The sequence below is a fragment of the Bison bison genome, unplaced genomic scaffold, assembly GCF_000754665.1.
Source record: "Bison bison bison isolate TAMUID 2011002044 unplaced genomic scaffold, Bison_UMD1.0 scf7180017864139, whole genome shotgun sequence".
Classification (NCBI taxonomy): Eukaryota; Metazoa; Chordata; class Mammalia; order Artiodactyla; family Bovidae; genus Bison; species Bison bison.
The window spans coordinates 8,250,185-8,258,479 of NW_011494711.1; positions in this window are offsets into that span (position 1 = coordinate 8,250,185).

Consider the following 8,295-nt stretch of genomic DNA (forward strand, 5'->3'; position numbering starts at 1 on the left):
TATATATATCCTGGAGAAGGGAATGGCAACCCACTCCAGTATTGTTGCCTGGAAAATCCCACAGATGGAGGAGCCTGGAGAGTCCCAATCCATTGGGTCTCAAAGAGTCAGATACAACTGAGCAACTCACACACACACACACGTATAAATATAACTTTTGCTGTACACCTGCAACTAATACCACATTGTAAATCAACTATACTCCAATAAAATGTTTTAAAAAATAGGCATTTTGATTTTAGTGCCCAAACTCTGACCTACTGTATATAGTATCTACCTCTTAGACAGTTTTCTTTGCTTTGGTTCTAAATGCAGTTTAAATTGTAGAGACACAAAGACTGAACAAATTTAAAAAAAAAAAAAAGAAGGAGATTAGATTATATGAGGTAAAAATAACAGATTTAAATGGTACTAGGTAAAAATTAAGCGCTGCTTCTTTATCCTTTCCCTAGAGTTGTCTTTATGGTTTTAATTAAATTGTCTCCTATATAATACTGTTTACCTTATTCTTCTTATTTGAGTGCTCAGTTGTTTCAGTCCTGTCCTACTCTTTGAGACCCTATGGATTGTAGCCCACCAGGCTCCTCTGTCCATGGGATTCTCCAGGCAAGAATACTAGAGTAGGTTACCATTTCCAGGGGATCTTCCCAACCCAGGGATCGAACCCAGGTCTCTTTAAGTCTCCTGCATTGCAGGTGGATTCTTTACCACTAAGCCACTGGGAAAGCCCATACTTCTTACTTACTAAAGTCTGAAGAATAGCCTCCATGATAGCTTGGATTTCTCATCTACTGATGTAATGCTGTGAACTGCAGGTGATATTGATGATGGTCATAGTGATTATAATTAACTATGATAATTAAAAAGTATCTGAGGAGTCGTGGTTGGTGCAGAAATATATGTTACTCAGGATCAAATTTGGGAATTAAAATGGCCTTGCTCATGAAGATATCACATGGAGGATTACATTAGCTGTTGCTGGTTTTCAAAGATGGTCACAGGAAGGTGAATTTTTCATTTAGCTGTCTCAACTGGGGAACAATCAAATGTCATGGCTATTGGTCAAATATAATGTGTATATGTAATAAAATAAATTTTGTAGATTCTTGATTTATATAATATTTGAAATTAAATTTCATATTTTTTATATTTCTAATTAATTGTTAAATGTCAGAAATAGCTTGAAGAATAGGCTGTTTTGCTTTTCAGCTCAGTTTACTATTTACTGTTTACCATAGCAAGCATCTAGGAAGACTTCTTGGGGATGTCACAGGGAATTCTTGTAAATGTTGTTAGGATAATTGATAGTTTTCAATTATGGCCAGCCTGCCATTATTTGAGACTTGGCTCACTGGATTTTTCATTGTAAGAACATCACACTGGGGACAGAGACTATGAGATTTAAGCAGTGCTTAGCTAGAAATGTACGCCACCTTTCTTCTGTTCTTGTTGTTTTGTACCAGTACATTCTCTTGCCAACTCATTTGCTGCTGCTGCTAAGTTGGGTCAGTCGTGTCCAGCTCTGTGCGACCCCACAGACAGCAGTTCACCAGGCTCCCCCATCCCTGGGATTCTCCAGGCAAGAACACTGGAGAGGGTGACCATTTCCTTCTCCAAGGCATGAAAGTGAAAAGTGAAAGTGAAGTCACTGAGTCGTGTCCGACTCTTAGCGACCCCACAGACTGCAGCCCACCAGGGTCCTCCATCCACGGGATTTTCCAGGCAAGAGTACTGGAGTGGGATGCCATTGCCTTCTCCGAACTCTTTTGCTACTAGTGGGCAAAAGTGTGCAAAGTGAAGGAGATGCTTACAGTTAGGGAGTTCTAACTGCAGGAGAAAAGAGGCAGGGGAGAGGTGTGGTGATAAAGTAAATCTGGGACTTTAGTACCTGAAGTCGGTTTGTAACTACTCCATAAATGGCTTCTGTATGGCTTGGAGCTGGGGATCCAAATTCCTGTATTTGGTAGACTATGCATGTGGAACCTTTCCTCCTCCTGTCAAAAGCGCCTGATTTTCTAGGTATAGATGCACTCTCTTTGCTCTTACCTTTCTTGGTCTTTCATTAGCTACAAGGGGTTTAAAAAAGACCTCATGTCCCCTACTTCCACTTACTCTCAGCCTCTTATTCACTTCCACCTCTTGTTCCCTTCAGATCAGCGTATTTTTAAGATATACATGATGAAGAATGTCTCAAAAATGTTGCCTGTTCCATTTTTCAAAGACTATAGATGTTACCAAAGCTGTGGTCAACCAAACTTGGCATGTTAGCATTCTTTTCTATTATTAATCATTGATAAATTATACTTTTCTAACTGTAAGTAGTTTTTAAAATTATAAATTAATATGTGAAATACCAGATAGATATAAACAAGTCAAATAAATTTAAAATCGAGTTATTGCTAACTTCTGCTGCTTCTCTTAGCCTAGTTCCTCAAAAGTAATTACTGCTAATAGTTTGGTATGTATTTATCCAGTTATTTTTAATAGGGACACACACATTTAAACTTAGGGATCTTTTTTAATATCATAAATGGCATCATAGCAAGCTATTCTTCTACAACTTGCTCTTTGATTTTAAAATAACGTCTTGGATATTACTTCACATCTCTCTCACATGTCTCAATAGATATTACTACATCATTCTCTTTGACAAAGTATTTCATGATAAGCTCATGTCCTGATTTATTAATAAGTATTTAAATTTGCTCTAGATTTTTACCATTATAAATAATATACTTTTATACATATGTGCCAGTGTTTTTGTAGGGTCAAATCCAGGAAATGAAACTTAATGCCCAAGTAAAAACAAAAAATTTTTATTGATTCTTCCCATTGAGATTGAAACACTGAAATTGCCAATATGCTGATCACATTACTACCAAGAATTTATGCGAGTACCTGTTTCCTTGCATCATCACCAATACAGGCTATTTGTTACATTTTACTAAAATGGTAACAATTCATACTTCCCTATTGTTCAAATTTGCATTTCTGAACTGTTAATGAAGTTGAGCATCTTTTCATATTTGCATTTCATTTCCTGTTGATTTATTATTTCTAGTGTTTGTCTTTTTCTAATATCAGATTGTATTTTTCTTAGAGGAAACTTTATATTGTTTTCTGTAATAGCTGCATGATTTAATTCCCACTAATAGTGCACAAGGATTCTCTTTTATTCACAACTTCCCCGATACTCATCTCTTGGTTTTTTTTTTTTTTGGATAATAATCATTCAAACAGGTATGAGGTGATATCTCATTGTGGTTTTGATTTGCATTTCTCTGTGGATTAATAATTTTGTACATATTTTAATGTACCTGTTGGCCATCTGTATCTCTTCTTTGAAAAACTGTCTGTTCAAGTTTTGCCCATTTAAAAATCAGATTTTTGTTGTTGTTGAATTGTATGAGTTCTTTATAGATGTTGGATATTAGATCCTTTTCAGATATATAATTTGCAAATATTTTTCTCTCATTCAGTAGGCTGCTTTTTTGTTTATGTTTTCTTTTGCTGTGTACAAACTTTTAAATTTTATCATAGCCCCATTTGCTTGTATTTGCTTTTGTTGCTCTGTGCACCTGCTTTTCTCTTAAGTTCTTTGATTATCTTTACCATCATTGCCTTGAAATCTTTCTCAAGTAGATCGCCTATCTCCTTTTCACTTAATTCTTCTTCTGGAGTTTTATATTATTCCTTCATTTGGAATATGTTCTTCCATCACCTAATTTTGCCTAGCTTGTTGTTTTTATTTCTATGTATCTGGTACTTTGCTTATGTTTCATAACCATGAAGAAGTGGCTTTGTGTACCAAACATCTTAGCAGCACACTCTCTTCTCATCATTAGAGCTCTGTGCTCTTGGGATGCCCCCTATGTGGGCTGTGTGGGTCCTTCTGCTGTGGTGGGATGACTACTGTGGGCAATCTGGTATTCTTGGCTAAGCCTGTCTGGTTGATTGCCAGACCTTATCTTGTGTGAAGGCTGCTGGCCGCTGATTCAAGGGTCAGGTCATAAGGTGGCTGACTGTAGAACCCTGGTGGGTCCTGGGTTTAGTGCTGGGTCTGGGGGTGGAGTCAGGGTCCAGGATATTCCAGGGCTGGCGTTTCCCCATCTGTTCCAAGCTTCTTTAAAATTACAGCTTTTGCCCTGCGTCCCAGAGCATGTGAGATATGGGTGTGCTCTTTAAAAAAAAAAAAGTCTGTATTTCCCACAGAACTCTGGGTCTCCTGAAAGTGACCCTCACTGGCCTTCAAAGCCAAACATTTAAAGCCAAAGTTCATCTTCCCAGCACAGGGCTCCCCTGCCTGCTAGACTGGGGATCCATGTGTGAACTTCAGAACTCTCCTTGGGGAGAACTTCTGCAATTGTACTAATTTGTCCACTTATGGGTCACCCACATGTGGTCTTCACTATACTGTAACTTTGCCCCTCCTACCTGTCTTGTGGTTTCTCATTTTTATCTTTGTTGCAGAAGATCTTTTCTATTAGATTCGAGTCATTTTCACTGTTGGCTGCTCTATAAATTGTTGTAATTTTCTCCTTTGACTAATCTTACATAAAAATTTCTAGGTGAAAAATATATTGATTTAATATTTTTTGTAATACCTATTACTAAATATAATGATGAGCATTCATAGTATATTTTGGAGTCATTAGAAAAAATATATAGATTTTAAAATTCCAACTTAATTGCATTACCATGTTGCACAGATTAGTGACTCAGTTCAGTTTAGTCACTCAGTCACGTCCGACTCTTTGCAACCACACGGACTGCAGCACACCAGACTTCCCTGTCCATCACCAACTCCCGGAGCTTACTCAAACTGATGTCCATCAAGTCAGAGATACCATCCAAAAATCTCATCCTTTGTCATCCCCTTCTCCTCCTTCTTTCAATAATTCCCAACATCAGGGTCTTTTCCAGTGAGTCAGTTCTTCACATCAGGTGGCCAAAATATTGGAGCTTCAGCTTCAGCATCTGTCCTTCCAATGAATATTCAGGACTGATTTCCTTTAGGATGGACTGGTTGGATCTCCTTTCAGTCCAGAGGACTCTCAAGAGTCTTCTCCAACACCACAGTTCAAAAGCATCAATTTTTCAGCTCTCAGTTTCCTTTATAGTCCAATTCTCACATCCATACATGACTACTGGAAAAACCATAACTTTGATTAGAGGGACTTTTGTTGGCAAAGTAATGTCTCTGCTTTTTAATATGCTGTCTAGGTTGGTCATAACTTTTCTTCCAAGGAGCAAGTGTCTTTTAATTTCATGGCTGCAGTCACCATCTGCAGTGATTTTGGAGCCTCCCAAAATAAAGTCTGTCACTGTTTCCCCATCTATTTGCCATGAAGTGATGGGACCAGATGTCATGATCTAGTTTTCTGAATGATGAGTTTTAGGCCAACTTTTTCACTCTCCTCTTTCACTTTCATCAAGAGGCTCTTTAGTTCTTCTTCACTTTGCCATAAGGGTGGTGTCATCTGCATACATGTTGTTGTTTTTGCTAAGTTGCTTCAGTCATGTCTGACTCTGTGCAACCCTATGGACAGCAGCCCACCAGGATCCTCTGTCCAAGTGATTTTCCAGGCAAGAACTGGAGTGGGTAGCCATTTCCTTCTCCCCTGCATATCTTAGGTTATTGATATTTCTCCCAGCAATCTAGATTAGTGACCAGATGTATTTAATAGAAGGATGAAAGTGAAGTTGCTCAGTCATGTCTGACTCTTTGCGAACCCATGGACTGTAGCCTACAGTGCTCCTCCATCCATGGGATTTTCCAGGCAAGAATACTGGAGTGGGTTGCCATTTCCTTCTCCAGAGGATCTTTCCAACCCAGGGATCAAACTTGGGTCTCCCGCATTGTAGGCAGATGCTTTACCATCTGAGCCACCAGGGAAGTCCTAATAGAAGGATAGTCATGTATAAAATATTTCTTCCTCCTAATCATGCTCTTTGTCTCTCTTTTTCACTTTCCTTTTTGTTTCTCTCACTAAAGAAGGTAGAATTACATAAAAAGGAGTTATAAATGTTTAATATTTAAAAATTTGACAAATAGATCTGACAGATCAGAGGAGGAGAAAATATTAAAATTTATACAACAATCTATATAAGCATATTTAATAAATTTTGGGGCTATGCAAAAGCAGGAAGTCAAGAAACACCTGGAGTAACAGGCAAATTTGGCCTTGGAATACGGAATGAAGCAGGGTAAAGACTAATAGAGTTTTGTCAAGAAAATGCACTGGTCATAGCAAACACCCTCTTCCAACAACACAAGAGAAGACTCTACACATGGACATCACCAGATGGTCAACACCAAAATCAGATTGATTATATTCTTTGCAGCTAAAATGGAGAAGCTCTATACAGTCAACAAAAACAAGACCAGGAGCTGACTGTGGCTCAGATCATGAACTCCTTATTACCAAATTCAGACTTAAATTGAAGAAAGTAGGGAAAACCACTAGACCATTCAGGTATGACCTAAATCAAATTCCTTATGATTATACAGTGGAAGTGAGAAACAGATTTAAGGGACTAGATCTGATAGACAGAGTGCCTGATAAACTACGGAATGAGGTTCGTGACATTGTACAGGAGACAGGGATCAAGACCATCCCCATGGAAAAGAAATGCCAAAAAGCAAAATGGCTGCCTGGGGAGGCCTTACAAATAGCTGTGAAAAGAAGAGAAGCGAAAAGCAAAGGAGAAAAGGAAAGATATAAGCATCTGAATGCAGAGTTCCAAAGAATAGCAAGAAGAGATAAGAAAGCCTTCCTCAGTGATCAATGCAAAGAAATAGAGGAAAACAACAGAATGGGAAAGATTAGAGATCTCTTCAAGAAAATTAGAGATACCAAGGGAACATTTCATGCAAAGATGGGCTCGATAAAGGACAGAAATGGTATGGACCTAACAGAAGCAGAAGATATTAAGAAACGGTGGCAAGAATACAGAGAAGAACTGTACAAAAAAGATCTTCACAACCCAGTTAATCACGATGGTGTGATCACTGACCTAGAGCCAGACATCCTGGAATGTGAAGTCAAGTGGGCCTTAGAAAGCATCGCTACGAAGAAAGCTAGTGGAGGTGATGAAATTCCAGATAAGCTATTTCAAATCCTGAAAGATGATGCTGTGAAAGTGAAGTGAAGTGAAGATGATGCACTCAATATGCCAGCAAATTTGGAAAACGCAGCAGTGGCCACAGGACTGGAAAAGGGCAGTTTTCATTCTAATCCCAAAGAAAGGCAATGCCAAAGCATGCTTAAACTACCGCACAATTGCACTCATCTCACACGCTAGTAAAGTAATGCTCAAAATTCTCTAAGCCAGACTTTAGCACTATGTGAACCGTGAACTTCCTGATGTTCAAGCTGGTTTTAGAAAAAGCAGAGGAACCAGAGATCACATTGCCAACATTTGCTGGATCATGGAAAAAGCAAGAGAGTTCCATAAAAACATCTATTTCTGCTTTCTTGACTATGCCAATGCCTTTGACTGTGTGGATCACAATAAACCGTGGAAAATTCTGAAAGAGATGGGAATACTGGACCACCTGACCTGCCTCTTGAGAAATCTGTATGCAGGTCAGGAAGCAACAGTTAGAACTGGACATGGAACAATAGACTGGTTCCAAATAGGAAAAGGAGTATGTCAAGGCTGTTTATTGTCACCCTGCTTATTTAACTTCTATGCAGAGTACATCATGAGAAATGCTGGACTGGAAGAAACACAAGCTGGAATCAAGATTACTGGGAGAAATATCAATAACCTCAGATATGCAGATGACACCACCCTTAGGGCAGAAAGTGAATAGGAACTCAAAAGCCTCTTGATGAAAGTGAAAGTGGAGAGTGAAAAAGTTGGCATAAAGCTCAACATTCAGAAAATGAAGATCATGGCATCCGGTCCCATCACTTCATGGCAAATAGATGGGGAAACAGTGGAAACAGTGTCAGACTTTATTTTTCTGGGCTCCAAAATCACTGCAGATGGTGACTGCAGCCATGAAATTAAAAGACGCTTACTCCTTGGAAGGAAAGTTATGACCAACCTAGATAGCATATTCAAAAACAGAGACATTACTTTGCCAACAAGGTCTGTCTAGTCAAGGCTATGGTTTTTCCTGTGGTCGTTTATGGATGTGAGAGTTGGACTGTGAAGAAAGCTGAGCTGTCAAAGAATTGATGCTTTTGAACTGTGGTGTTGGAGAAGACTCTTGAGAGTCCCTTGGACAGCAAGGAGATCCAACCAGTCCATTCTAAAAGAGATCAGCCCTGGGTGTTCTTTGGA